Source organism: Pleurodeles waltl, chromosome 6 (genome assembly GCF_031143425.1).
Source record: "Pleurodeles waltl isolate 20211129_DDA chromosome 6, aPleWal1.hap1.20221129, whole genome shotgun sequence".
Taxonomy (NCBI): domain Eukaryota; kingdom Metazoa; phylum Chordata; class Amphibia; order Caudata; family Salamandridae; genus Pleurodeles; species Pleurodeles waltl.
In genome coordinates this window covers 987,671,599-987,687,279 of record NC_090445.1, presented here as the reverse complement: position 1 = coordinate 987,687,279, position 15,681 = coordinate 987,671,599, and the positions used below count along the sequence as shown (strand labels likewise).

The 15,681-nt window shown below is 38.9% G+C and overlaps 1 long non-coding RNA gene across 1 annotated transcript in view; it reads left to right on the top strand.

The window, feature by feature from the left end:
* Positions 1-2,233, top strand: part of LOC138302069 (uncharacterized) — a 134,514-nt gene extending 132,281 nt beyond the window's left edge. The window contains exon 3 of the long non-coding RNA XR_011205256.1: positions 2,221-2,233. This is a non-coding gene — a long non-coding RNA (uncharacterized lncRNA). The remainder of the gene's footprint in view (positions 1-2,220) is intronic.
* The last annotated feature ends 13,448 nt before the right edge of the window (positions 2,234-15,681 follow it).

The following is a 15,681-nucleotide window of genomic DNA, read 5'->3' as shown; positions in this document are numbered from 1 at the left end:
GCTATAGCATAAGAAGCAACAGAATAATCGATAATGGAACAGCCCTGCTTAGTTACAAGTGAATTGGGCTGGTAGATCTGACTTGAACCTCTCATTTAAGATCAAATAACCACATTACCTCATATGCTTTAATAGGATATGACCCCTTTTACCTGTTTTAGAGTTAGATGGGAACAATAAAAACGGGATATTAAAAACCAATCCCCTCTCTGCATCGCAAAATAAAGCAAGAGTGGTTAGATACGTTGCAGTTTAGATCACCCATTAACAGTACTTTATATTCACCCTTGTTCCTCTCAATCCATGAGATGAAGTCAAAAACCTTAAAACCAATGTAAAAAAAATACATTTTTATAAATAAAAAGATAAAAAAAAAATATTTAGTCAGTAGAACCAGAGATATTCAAGTCTAAAGCTTTACGTGAAAATGGTGCCTAAAAGCACAAAGCATTTTGTTTATGGAGATGCAGTAAAGAGTATATCCTCTCTCCTTAGTACAATATGCAATGAATGGCAAATAAACAGATTATAAACAATAAGCAGCACTTTTTGATATACATCGATATCAAATACAATTTATTAATCACAATAGATCATTAAAGGAGTGTCATAAACAAATTGCACTATCCTGCTGTCAACCGCAAATTACCATAAAAAACTACCAAAATAAAACTTTAGATTCCAAACGGTAATCCAAAGTGATCCCTCGATTATATACTCCTACTTATACTTCATCAACGATTTCCTTGAGGCAAGGTACTTGGTACTCCTTTAGATCTACTAATTGTGGTGATTACTACATCGTTTAAGTCTCTTGTTGTCTAATAAGTACAGGAGGCCATAGTCTGGAGAAAGTGTTTTATTTTTTCGGTTAAATTACTTTACAAGAGTCTTCACACCTTTGCAAAAAATCCGAGTTAATAGTGAAATGAAAATAAGATTATGAAAAATAAATGAGTAATAAATAATGAAGTACACCATTAGTAGTACCAGGATGAGATTCCAGAACACTCAGTGCAAAACAAGCCCAAATAAGTGGAACCAATCTCCAAAATATGTATGAAACGAGAAAGACAATGGAAAACCAATACCTAGCACCTCGGAATAAGTGCAATACTTACAATAAGTATCACAAATGTTTAGTAACTCCTAAACAGATCAGTAGATCAGAAATAACAATGAATGTTCCAATTAGTCCAGAGAGCAGAGAATCCTAAGAGTCGATGAATAGGAATCCTTAAAAAGACCTATGAATCCAAACAGGGAAAAAAAAACATTTAAGTCCAAAGAAGGAAGAAACCAACATAAGTACTTACATGAAATACTTTGTGAAACAGAAAAGCCTGTAAGTAAAACATTATTGTCAATGAAAATATATGTGAAAAGCAATCTACTGAAATATGCAAGAACAAGACTAACCTTGAAAGCTTACCATTAAGAGATTCAATTTTATTAATACATTGGTGGCATAGAAGTTAGCATATGGTGATTAACTTACAATTAAAGGCCTATCAGAGAAGATAACTAGAGTTGTAAAATGTGCTTGTTCGAATTATGATGAGCCATGTAGGCACTACTCGTTTTAAACACGTTTTAACATGAACATTTTGAATTTTATTAATTGAAAGTACTAAAAGGAGTTAACATTAAGGGTGTTTTATTAAAATGTAGATTACAAATTGAAAGTGTTAAATGAATAGGAATTAAATCATACTTGTATTGAATTAAATTGATTTTATTATTACAAGTTCCATGTGTGCAGAAAAATAAATGCACATTCAAATTAGTCCTAACATGTTACAATGTTTGCAATTTAATAATTTACTTTGCATAATTGATGTAAATTGTAAGGTGTGCAATAGGTTTGTTAATGTGCGTTAAGGCTTTCTTAGCTTGACTAGGCTTGAAAGATTCATTTTTCAGCAGTGATGGAAAATCACTTGTTTATTCTGTCCCCTCTGACCTGAATTTTTTCCTATGCTGTTAATGTGATTGTTGAATGTCCTATTGAAAGCAAGAAACAGGTTTTAGAAGCAACAATGCTGCTTTCTTTATTCTAGCTGTCCAACAAGACCATAAATTTGAAGTTCTCATGGGAAATGTATTAGTTCCATTCATTGTGTATCGTGAGAAAGGATCTCAATTAACAAATAACTAGAGAATGTAATATTTTGTTGGAAATGTGTGAAATCGGCCAATAACAATCCACTTTCGTTAAAGTTTCAGAATAGCAAATTTGATGATGCCATCTACAGCGATTGGATGCCGAATTTGATGTCCGAGTGCGCCCACCTGAAGGACAAATGAATGGATTGGGCATACTTCTAATTAGTGAAGAACTTTGAAACTGAGGCTGCTGTCACACTCCATTCTTTAAGTCCCCAGATGAGTTTTCTCATTATAGTCTTACCTGCCCGTTTCTGTTACGAGGTTCAGTACTAATAAGGCCAACTAATTCTGAACTGCTGATCTGTTCTATGTGCAGCTCGTGTTCTGCACTGCCCTGATGCAGCTGTCAAGTGACGCAGGAAGAAGGTGACCATCCTGTCTGATGAATCATTGCTGTATGTTGTCCCAAGAAGAGAGGTGTAACCAAATGTGTGTTCTTGTTCCCTTTTCAGTTTGGCATTTACACCAGCGTATTTGTTTAGTGAGTTGCCCCAGTTAGATGATTTTCCAAATTGTCTCCATTTTTTTTTTTTCCCCTTTTGTCCACCTGTTAGTCTGTTCCCCCACTTACAGGTCCACATTCGTGTTGGTGATAGGAATGGCCCAGCTCTGAAATCCTAAATTGAATGTTAAACTTTATTTTGATGATTTACTGATGTCACCATCATCTGAATTGGAATCTAACAATAATGTGCATGTTGTGCTGTTGCTAAATGTTATTATTCTTGTGGAGTTTCTAACACTGTTGATGTTTCGTAATCTAAATCTTTTCAGATGTTTATCAGCCTATGGTTTTCATGTATGTTTACAATACAGTTTTGCACATCATATATGTGACATTGATTTTTGGGATTGTAATAAAGCTTTGAAACCTTACTCTGTTTGGAGTTTAATTTACTGTTAACAATTCTAGACACCATGAACAATTTATGGTATAATGTTATTGATTTGTGATTGGACTAGGCAAAGAGTGTAGTAGTGAGAATCATTCAAAGATAAAGTCAACTTCTATAGGTGAGGGTGTGATTGTTTCTCATCTGCGCACTGGTGGCTTAAGAACTGGGGAGAAATTCTTCCTGGGCCCAGCGTTTCCTCACCAGCACAAAGATAAATCAATGAAATAATCCTCTTTGCAGGCAATAAATGTGGGAAGAGTTGCAAGCATTATTTAGCTCAGTCCACATTGCCACGCGTGCAACAAACATATAAATAACCGCATGTGGATCAGCTGCCATATTGGACACAAAACACCACATTCAAAATAAAACTGGAGCCGCCATGTTGAAGAAAAACATATAGTATTAGTAACCTATTATGCAGTCAGCTAGTTATAGCCAAAAGCACATTCGAATTGCTAATAAGAAGGCAAGCACTTGTCAGTAAATGAATATAACAATGAAAACTAAATAAATATAGAACTAACTAATAAGTATAATACTAACTAATAAAGGATAAAATAACCAAGCTAAATTAAAATGAAACAAATGGATAAACAGCATAAATCATTAATGAAGGAAAACAGACTAAAGAAAAAAACATATATATGTGAAATAGTATTATAATTAAAAAAATAAAACATATATTAACCATGTCTGAATATGAAGCATCCCTCCTAAAACGAGTCACTATATTGGAATATATGTCCAACTCAGTAAAAATAACAGTTAGTCATTATAAGGTTTTCAGGGAAAACAATAAATTTGTAAATGTAACAGTAATCAATCAATACTAAGGTGTGTGTATGTATGTATGTGTGTATGTATATATATATATGTATATATATATATGAATTAATGTGAATGGCTGGATCAAGGCAAAAAATAAAGACTAAATCAAAAGAAAGAAGACTTGAGAATCAAACTAACTTACACAATAACTAGTTCCCTGAAAAGGATTAAGAAACATGAGACGTACATGCAGATAATTATATTAATGATTACTCATAGGACACAAACCTTAAAAAATGCAAAAAAAGCAAAACAGATAGGTAAACAACCACTAAAGTGGTAATATATCCAACATTTTCAATTTGATCTGTTAGCTAAGGCCTTTAGAGGCCGAATCAAAACACCAAATCCACCTGTTTCCTTTTTGTGTCAGTAAATGATCGACTTCATGGTTCCTCGTGGTACTAATACCAACTTCAAGAACAAACCATCTTATATTAGTGGCACTATGATGCAATGTTAGTGGTTCACCAGGGGCACATTCTGCACAGGATTGTTCGATTGATGATCCTGCATCTAACTTCTTGGGCTGGTTTAACAATGTATTTCAGTTTACATGCACATTCAATATGATATATACCATTTTTGGTCGCACATTCAGAATTATGTTAAAATATCTGCTCCTTACCATTAACAAAACAACTTCTAGTGGTTGAAGTAAAGTTGCATGCAGTACAAGTGCCACATTTCAAATGACCCTCTACTGGGCTCAAGCCGCGTAGCAATTTTTTATTTTTTGTAAAAAAAAATTAGGATCCTTATAAGCTTTGACCAAGCTCTCTCTCAAGTTGCATTCTCTCTTAAAGGCAATCAGTGGTCTCTCCAATGACACATTAGGTGAATCTAGTAAATATCAGTTTTTTTAAGATGATTTTTTTTAAATGTTATTAGTTTCTTTTCCAAATGTGGTCATACATACAATCCAAACACAAATTTTTGTTTTTCTCTTTTCCTTTCAAAAGTAAGAGCTTAATTATGAGTTTGGCAGTCCACAAACTGGTGGTGGTGGTGACTTGACTGCTGCAGTCCTGGTGGTCTGATCACCAGATTACGATCCTGCCTATCGGACCGCCAGGAGACCACTGCCGGGATCGGGTATCCTGACTGGTTGGGAGCAGTTGAAGTTGTGGTCAGCCACAGCGGTGCCAAGTTTGGGGACCGCCCTGTTGATCACAACTTCTTTCCACCAGCCTTTTCATGGCCGGTGTCCCGCCATGAAAGGCTGGCGGAAAGGCAGTGTTGGAGGTCTGGGGCAGCCCCTGCACTGCCCTCGACCATGCCGGTGGTAGTGCAGGGGCCCCTGCCAGCAGCCTCAGAATGTGTACTGTCTGCTATGGAACAACCACCCAACTCATATTAAGGCCCGAAGTCTCTGTTGATATATGCTCTGTTAAGGGACCTTGTAAGTAGTCTTAGTGGATAACCTCTTACAACTAGTTCAGATGACAGTATTTTTAGTTTCCGCAAAATAGTCTGTGTTTTTTTGGCACAGTTGCATCTGATTCTTAAAATTGTCAAAACTGTAGAATATCCCTCATATTTCTAGGGTGATGACTATCATATTTCAGTAGTATGTTCCTTGCATTACGTTTTGTGTATACACTCAAAAAAAGGGCATCACAATCAGTTTTTATAAATAAATCTAAAAATAATTTAAGAATATCTGTAATCTAAAGAGAATTGTAAGTGGGTGCTCTAGTTGTTAATCCAACTGTGAAATTATATTAGTTGTACAGGGAGCCACGCCAAATCAAGAAGATGTCTTCAATGCATCATAACCATTTCTGAATATGTGAAATGAATGTATTACTATCTGATTAGATCTTCCCTTTAAAGTGTGCCACATACAGATTAGCTGTGTCCAAAGCAAAGCCTACATCCATCACCACTTCTTTAATTGGCGCATAAAAATAATTAAAATTGAAATAGGTTTGACTAATGCAATGGAAGCACAATGTACTATGAATGATGATGGCACTCTGTGCAGCCGGGGGAAGTTTCAAGGACCGAATGAATGATACCTAAATCTTCTTTCTGAAGGATGTTAGCATAGAGGCTTTTATATTCATAATGAGAAGTCTCTCTTCTATGGAATTAAACATTTCACCTTCTAGTTGACTGACTGCTCTGCTTTCATTGGTGAAAGATTTAGTTAGAGGAATAAAGGGTTTAATGAAAAATCTGGATATTCAGCTAAAGGCTGTAGTATGGAGTTACAACCAGCCACAATGGGATGATCAGGAATCTTATTTATGCTCCTATGTATCTTCCGTGGTGCATAAAGAGCTGGATTGAGTAGTCCGATTTATTTAGATATACAAACATTCTTACTTAGCCAAGACTTATTGAAACCTTGTTTAGTAAATTAATATATTATCTTGTAAATATATGTTGTGGGGTCACCGTGGAGTCTTTTATACTGTCTGTCATTGCTCAGTTGCTGCAAAATGTCCTGTTTATAGTCACATTTGATTATATATTCTCTGTAGCTCAAAGTTTCTTGTTCTGACATTCAATTAATTTAATAACCCCTTAAAAGGGGCCCACCTTTATTGAAAGCAAAGGCCCCTGCAGACATATGTTAAACACAACAAGCTAGGGTAAATTAGTAAACCCCTAGAAGACTGGGTATGAATATATATAAACAAAAGAATCTCCTGAAAGAGAAAGTTTCTACTTAAGATTTTGTTTATGGAGATGCAGCAAAGAATATATCCTTTCTCCCCTCTACAATATGCAGTGAATAGCAAATCAACAATAGATTATATCTGATAAGCGCCGTACATCTATATATGTGAATATCCAATGCAATTATTAATCGCAATACATGTTAAAAGAAGGACCATAAACAAGTTGCAGTGTCACTCTGTCAACCCCAGATCACTAACATATAGTCTTCACAATAAATAAAATGAACTAGGTCAGTGAAATTGAAAGAGTTACCTTCCCAAAGTCTGCTGCAGAGAGCTCTTTTCAGGGTAAAGGAGGCTGTGATGAGCACAAAGAGCATTGCGTATGGTCATCGCTGTAGTCTGAAGATCCAGTCTGGCGTTGTGGACGGTAGTTGCTGAAAATTCACATTTGTGGTATCCCCTGGCTGTCGTTGCTGTAGCGCATAGTGCAGATCTCTTGCTGCCAGTCATCTTTGCCAGTCACCGTAGTTTGAAGAGCAGGTCTTCCACACTTTTCACACAGGCACTCATTGTGCCGAGCAGAGTCTTGGCAAGAACGGTCCTATTTGAAGTTGTGAAGTGCTCAGACTTCAGGGTTTCACCTTTCTTTGGTGGAGCTCAGACTGATGGCAACCAGAGGTGCAGGACCTAGGGGATACCTCTTGGGGATCAGGAACGCACACCAGCAGTGGCCAGCAGGGCTCAAACAGATGAAATGGCAGCAGGTCAGATGAGCAGTTGCATTGAAGGCCCTGGAGTTGGTTGTTTCACTGTAGCTCAAACACCGTGTCAGCCAAATGACCATTTGAGACACTTGAGTTACCCTGGGATGGAGGTAAGCAGGTCTAGCCTTCCTTCTCAGACAACAAGGTAGTCCTCTGGCAGCAGGGCACTCCTTCTGTAATGAACAGGAGTGTTATTATGAGTGGCTCTGGAGGTCCATTTTGTATACCTTATGCTAGTCTGTGTTGGGTGGGGTTCCCAGTCATACCACCACATCTAATTCTGGAAAGTTCATCCCCAACCCCTGACAAGGCTGCAGATGGTCCGAGTGGCAACAAAAGACAGTCAGCCTGGTGTCAGATTCTCTTGTGCAGACAGGAGGCAAAGTGTTTTGAATTGTATGTGAGGTTAGGTACAACCCCTTCCCAGCCAACCTGCCAGGATGGTCCATCCTGTCCACACCCACATCCCCTTCGCACAATGCACAAACCCCAACAGCAGAGCCATTCACATGTGTCCGGATCCTGGCAGAAGGCACAAATGATTGAAATAAGAAAATGCCAACTTTCTAAAAGTAGCATTTTCAATATAGCAACTCAAAATTCAACTTTGTCATTTAAGAGGATTTTAAATTACAATTCATTTGAGTCTACACTACATAACCTTATTTGCTTCCAATCCAAAGTTATCACTTTAAATGTATTAAGGTAAACCAGTGCAGGTTAATGAGGGAGATTGGCATTGCAACAGTCAAAAATGACTTTAGGGGGATTTCACTGCCAGGACAAGTAAGATTTATGTATACATGTCCTACTTTTTAAATACAGTACACCCTGCCCAATGAGCCTTTAAGGCTTTGATTCGAGGTGACTTACAAGTTTTAAAAAGAAATGTTTAGACATGGAAAAAGACTTATTTTACTGTGGCGAAATGGCAAGGCAAAACTGCACTACAAGCTTCAATGGTAGACCTGAGACCTGTTTAAAATCGTTCTTTAGTGGGTCACAGAAGGAGTACTGCAGACCCACTAGTAGCTTTTAACTTAAAGGCCCTTGGAAGATGTAGTACCATGTACTAGGGACTTACAAGTAAATTAACTGTGCTAGTAGGTTTCCCATGTTTTAAGTAGAGAACACAAGCACTTTGTGCACTTTATTACTGATAACCGTTGCTAGAGTCCAAAAGCCAAAAAAACAAATTCAGAAAAACAGGCGGAGAGAAGGCAAAATGTTTCGGGGAATACCACACCAAGGATGTCAAGTCTAAGACAATTTAAATGATATCCAATATATACAAATATTTGCGCTAAAAGTCTTTATCTTTTTTTATGTACAGTTTGTTTCTTGTTGGGGAGGGACTATTGAAAGAAAGAGGGTGTTGGGATGGATTTTGGTGTGTTTTCTTCATTTCTATTGCTTGTTTGGAAACCTTGTTAAATACATATTTATTTATTTTTTACAAAGATTATGGTTTCCCTTCGTTTATTATTTGCTGATTTACTTAAGGATGCTGTTTATTACACAATACTCAAGGTAAACTAAGCAACATCCACCTTGTGACAGAGCACAAAACCTGGCACATCAATTCCATCATTTACTATAACCTTCTCTAATAGTTCCTTCCCCAACCCATCACCAGGGACATCCTCTGGCCTTATCACAAATTTATCAGTTTGGGAAATTTGATAACAGCTATGTCCCAAACTCCATTCATCTTTCAGACTTGTCACCCATAATAAGATGCCATACTACACTGCTGTGCCTCCCACCCAATCCTTTTCAGAGCAGAGGTGGTGGTTGACTCCGCCAGTACATGTGATCAGTCATTGTTGCATAGATCATGATCTTATTTGTTGCTTGGTCCGTTTACATCTGTTGTCTAGTTCAGATTTTGTACACAGACTAGTGCTGATAAGAGAGTGTTGTAGAGAACCTGCTGCAGTATAAAAATCCTGGGTGTAGACACAGGAGACAGAGTCCTCTAGTGGAGAAAACTAAGCTAGCCATGGTGAGTTTCAGGGTGGGGGCCATTTGGCTTTCACTGTTCCTTTCCTTGAAAGGCCCAAACAGGGAAAATGCCACAAGACACAAAGCTTCTTGTTTCAACGCGGTAAACCTACAAAAGGATCCTGACCAAAATAAAATAAGTGGCATATCACACAAAGACTGGCATCATCACATTTCGCATTATAGCACTGACTGTGGCAAAAGATGCACTATTGTTACACCCAGGTACAGGTCCGGAGGTTTTGGCAGCTAGATTAACGAAGCATTTTAAAAATCGTACACTACCTAGTTTGTCTATTACTGGCCATTAAGAGCATTTCCCATGGGCACAGTAGAGGAGAAGGTGTGGGTAATGCGGAATTTTACCTCCTCCTGGAGAGATTCAGTGTTACTTAAGCCACATCGCTCCACCAAGATTAAGATATGATGATGGTGGAAATAGATTATGCACACCAAATGTCACGATTATGGGAGGGGGAAGTGGTTTGATGACATTTAATCAGAGTACACCTAGGGGAATAAGGTACTCCCTTGGCAAGGTCCATCTGCCATGGAAGAAGACAACAGGTTAATACAATTCAAACATTCATCAGTAGTGAAGAAACTCCCAGTTTAGTTATCTAGATTGCAGAATGTGGAGTACAAATAGTTTTAAATTATTTACAATAAGGAAAGTACAACTATGAAAATAGTACCAACTGTATTCTGGCATTGTCCGTCTTGGAGCAGGGCTGAACCGCCAAGCATAAGCACCATGGTGAGTTTTCCTTCCAAATGAATGAGAACAAAAAATGCCAATATTTAAGAGTCAAGGCAAATGGGTAAGCAAGGTCTCACCAGAACCAACAGAATGACAGAATGAGGAGCATATGCTGGAGTAAGTATTACTACCTAAAAGGCCTATCTAGTAACACTCCTGGATATGCAGCTGCATTTACCTTGAATGATTGATCACCAAAGAAATGCAGGGTGGTCAAGTGTTCACATTTTGTCAATGATGGGGGGGTATGGGAATCATAGTTAAACGTAGCTGTGATAGTGCTTTGTTTTACTTTTTGTGACAAAGTTGACAGTTTCACCTCAAGTGACTTCAGTAATGGTAGGCTTTTGGGTTTCTGTGTGGTTAAAACAAAAAAAGCAGGGATCCTAACCATTAACTCTTTTTTTATTGTTATTGCATCTTTCTATCATTCCAGCTTCTTCTGTCTCAATGCTCCTATCTTTCTTAGGTGCTGTTACCAAAGGAAAGGTCTAATTTGGTTCCATTCTGAAGTAAAAAAATATTTTTTAGCAACTTCAGTTGGGAAATTATGATGGCCACTGTTTCATTTACCTAGGTGTTGAGAAGTACCCTCTCATCGAGATACACCTGTAAGTTCTTCAATACTGAGGTGGGTAACAACATGGGTTTAATAAAATATGGTTTAACAAATGTCTCTCTGCCACAACAAAATTAATGTTTAATTATAGTCTAAATCTTGACTCCAATAAGGTGGAAGTTTTTGTTCTTGGTCAAAAGAAGACAATGTAGTCATGTAGTTGGTGGTCCAATTTAACTTCCTGCAGCATACTTACCTTACATGGATTATACTGTGCAATATCTACCCTGGGAGGCCCTCCTCATGCCCCACATGTGGCATTGAGGGGGCCACTTTCCTGCATCTTAATTGGACATTCCCTTTGGTGGTAATTTTCTGAGGGGCGGTATTTGCCAAATTGGTGAAGGTGACCGGTATGACACTGTAACTTACCATACTAACTTTGCCAATGGGTCAAAATATCAAAAATAGAGGGCCTATTGGCTTTATCAAGGGGTCAGCACATCGACATATATAATGCAGACTTGGTGGCTTTGTCAAAAGTCTCCAATTATATTCAAATGTATATTTAAAAAAAATCACACATTTCAATGTTTAATAATGGTGATTGTCTCAAATTACTTGTAATAAAAAAAACATTAAATGTGTCTGAGTCTTTTTTTTATCATGTTTCAAAACACAAAGTGCGGCCATACAACCAACCACAAGGGCATCCAGGACTCCTGCTGAAAAGCATAGAGCTCCAGCTCAGAGTGATTTAAAATATGGTAAGCTCTCCTGGGATCATGGATTCAATTACCTAAGTGTCTTACTGTGTGTTTTTTAAACTTTTGCTGCAGGGGGGCGGGGGTTGCCAATAATAATAAAATGTGTATTGTTTCAAGTTAATAAAAAACCATAACAATTTATCAGAGAAAATGTAAGAACAGCTGAAAAAGTTTATAATTGTCCAGTTCAGACCATATGATTGAACTATTCTTTGCGCCATGGTTTGCCGCCCTCAGTCGAGTGCATCCGAATTTATGAAGTTACATATTCAAAGATCCCTGCAAAATAAAGTGCTTTTTTTTAACATCTTTTCCAATTGACTCTAAAATCACTATAAAAATCTTTTTGTGGACAGAGTATTGTTTTACCAACTTTGCCATATTTCAACAATATTTAAGTGCAACAAGGTAAAGTGTGTGGGCTGTAGATGTTTACAGAAGTTCTTGAGATTCCTGAATCAACAAGGAATGGGAGGTATATCAAGTAACGCCGTGCAACCATTGAACGATGACAATTTTGAAATTTCATAATGGATAATCACAAGGGGTGGGTGGAGCTCATGGATTTCTGCTACCCGGAAATCCACAAAGCAGGACAAAAACTCTGCAAGCTCCGTGGAAGTCCCAAACAGGTGGAATTGCTTGATGCACCCATTTGCAGTACATTTTTCATGTTCAGAAGCGCAATGCACTATCTTGTGCTGAAAACAGCACATAAAAGGCACCACAAGCTTGGCAGGTGCGTGCCCATTTTGTTTTCTTCTGTTTTTCTGTGCAAGGTGATGGGCCTAACTTAATATACCCTTAATCCTTTCAATCCCACCCTCATCTAAATCATCCACCCCTCATTTTCCTGTATTGCATCAGTGTGTGTCTTTGGTTTGTATATTTTATGTTTATAAATTTTTGTGTGTTGGTCATGACTTTTGATATTTAATTGTTCTATTTGCTTTTCCCTTTAAATGTTTTATTTTTTCTTTTGTCCTTCCTTCATTTATTTCCCCTTTTTTTTCCACCCAGCACCATGGCAGAGCATGACGGCAGAGGGAGTGGGTGCGCTAGTGCGGCTGCTAGTCTCACAGTACAAGCATTGACGCTGCTAATGGGTGCATCCTTGACCCATTTTTATTTATTTATTTACTTATAGAAGGGGAGGTGGCATCACTTGTGTTTTTTGTGCATTGCTACCGCTGATCCATGCTGGGAGCAGGCATCGGGCCTGGGAGTGGTTAGGCTTTCTGGAGAATTGGCTGCTGTGGGGGAGGGTGGACAAGGCAGGGAGGCATGGGGGAACAAAGACCATAATCAAACCAATGACAAAGGCACATGGGCTGGATGCACAAAATGGCTGACAGCCACATGGTCAAACAACAAGAGTGAGCCAGGAGGCATGGGGAACAAAGAACACACTCAGGCCTATGAACACAGACTACATAAAATGGCCTCTGGCCGCATGGCCAGACAGACAGACAGAGACAATAAAATGCCTAAAATAATAACCAGGCCCCTACTTAAACTCCAGGCCACCCACTACAATGAAATTTTAAAATCAAATTAAAGTGCAAAGAAATACTGGTGCATGCCCTAGCAAACTAACAACATCCTTATATAATAATTTTTTAACGTGTGATATCGCAAAAACAAAGTCCTTAAATCCAAATGTATATATGCAGCAGACAGAGAGTGATCCTCCCACCTCAAACTCTAAGTGAAACGTGACCAGAAGATGGAAAATCACCATGAGGAGCCTGCTGGATAAGAAGTTGGAGTCTCTGAATCACTTCCTTTCTGTTGGAAAAGTTTTTTTTATTTATTTATTTATTTAAACAAAACATGCTTCTCTCATTAAAACAACTACTTGAATGGTCTGTTGGGAAGAAAACCCACTTAAACTCTTTCTTAGTAGACTTAGCTGCTTCTCAAATAGAAAATCCACTCGAGGGGCATTTGTGAGCAGCACTATATTGGCGCCGCCACGGCCGGCAGCTGCAGAACCTGGTGCAAAATCTTGTTTGTGCTTATTAGTGGACTAAGAATATTGTGGCACTCATGAGCGAGCGCTAAAAACAAATCTTGCATGCGTCAACAGAAAAAAATAAAAAAACGCCTCTCCACGCCGGGTGTCAGAATTCAGGAACGCTTAGTTATTTTTAATTACTCAAGCCACCAATCTACCTTCTGGACACCTCATCCATCAGCTTTATTCCAGGCAAAAGATCTCCTCTTTTTGAGGGGTCCATTGCTGGCAAAATGAGGTGCTAGCCTGAGGATGAAGCAAGACACCCAAGGGCTCCTGCTCCTGAGCAACAAAATCCCCTAGGATCCCAGAGCTCAGCTCTTTACTGACCTTGCCTCTCCTTGGGGAGTTTCTTTCTCTTCCTTGGTCTTTGGTTTACTACAATAGGAGCTGCATACTTTTTGAGAATAGGTTTGTCAATAAGGAAAGCAGCATGTATGCTGAACCTAAAAGTGCTCCTGGTCCTTCTCTGTTTAAAAAATCTCCAGACTATGCCATGCAATATCTTCCTTCTTCTGCCATAGTAGGGGTTCCATTGTTCCTAGTAGGTAGATGTTGAAGTCTCCTGCCAGCACCAACATGGATTCTTGATATTGTTGCCTTAAGGTTTTGATAAAATGTAGGATATCTCCAACTGAAGTTCTTTTCTTTGGAAGTAGGTAGATACTTCTGCTAACCATTAGAGTTGCTTTTCTGCAGTGAGTTTTGCTTAGTGCAACTACTTGAAAAACGATATAAGCACCCAGTCCACTTGCGAGCTCCTTTACCTCAAGCACCAGCGATTTGTGTATCAGGATTGAAACTCTCCTATAGGAATGGCTCCCTTTGACAGATGGTTCAGCTAGTGTGAAGAATTCAAAGAAGTCCTCCCATGTTGTAGCCACCAACTACCATGTCTCTTGCAAGCATACTCTGTCTTGTTTGCTAATGTTCTCCATTGTGTCAGTATTTATGATGAGGTTGTTTAAGCCTGGAATGTTCCAGGAGAAAAGTTGTAACCTAAGTGGCTAGTTAGAAGAGATGTTATCATAAAGGGAAGCGATATTTTGTTCCCAGTGTTGGATTGTCACCAATCAGTATGAGCTGGATGTCAACAAGCACACTATTTTATTGGCAGCTAGATCCTTCCTGATCTTAATTACCTCTATTCCTGACCATGGGTTTTGAGAGCCCTTTGAACAACAAAGGATAGAATCCAGCTACTGCTTCCGGAAGTATGTTTTGACCAGGATCCATGGGTATTTTTAGATCAATGTAAGAGGATGATGGACTGGACGCCATTACAGAGTAGATGTGGGTGTAACAATTTTTATTTAGTACATGCTTGGAAACTCTCCAGTAAGGACAAACCACACACTGGGTCTTTTTCCTGGGTTCACCAACTGTACTCCTTGGCTTCTGGCCTGACAGTGACGCAATGCACCCTTGGGAATAAAAGGGCATATGTTTTATTAATCTGGCTCCTAGTACCCCATACTGGGTCCAAGACCACATCATATTGTTAATCTTTTGAGGGAAATTTTTCTCCCACCAAAAAACTCTTGTCTGTGTGCACCCTCGTACTGTTTGTGAAGAAAAGACACTCAAGTAAAATCTGTGCCACCACTGAAACACCTGTGAACTTTGTACAACCAAGCTATTTCACTTGCCAAATTTTGCTTCCCGTACCCCCGCCCACCACTTTCCACTTCCTGAATTCCTACAGGTCACTCACCTGAGCCCATGCGTCCAAGTCCAAACCACCTCTCCCCATGGAAATTGCCTCCCCCTCCTTGCAACTTGCTACTGGTGTTTCCTCTTTGCTTTGTATGCTCTCCCACAGGCTGCCTCCTCTCGCCATTGTCACTGTTGTTGATGTCTTTTGAGTTTCCAGCTCCCGATTTCCATTTGCTGGCTCGTCCTTATGCCACGCTCCTTCCCCTTCCACACCTCTGTCCTCCACCTCCGCCTCCAGGTCTTTAGTTCCATTACTTCCTTCTCCTTGCAATTTAGAGGAATTGGCCTCAACATCACAAACCACTAGAATGCTCATCGGATCGCTGGTACCCTCGAGGTTCTGGTGGCTTTTTATTACATTCAGGTATACGGGTGTTACTTCACAGTCAATTTGCTGATGGTGATCTGCAATTCTGCCAATGTGTTTGAGTGCCCCTGCGCTCATGTTGCTATCTCAACTTCTCAAATCAGCACTTTGGTAGCCCCTTTGTCCTGGGAATAAATGCAATATATTTAAGGTCTTCCAGGCCAGGGTGTGGCGTTAAGAGTTTGATTGAGTATGTCT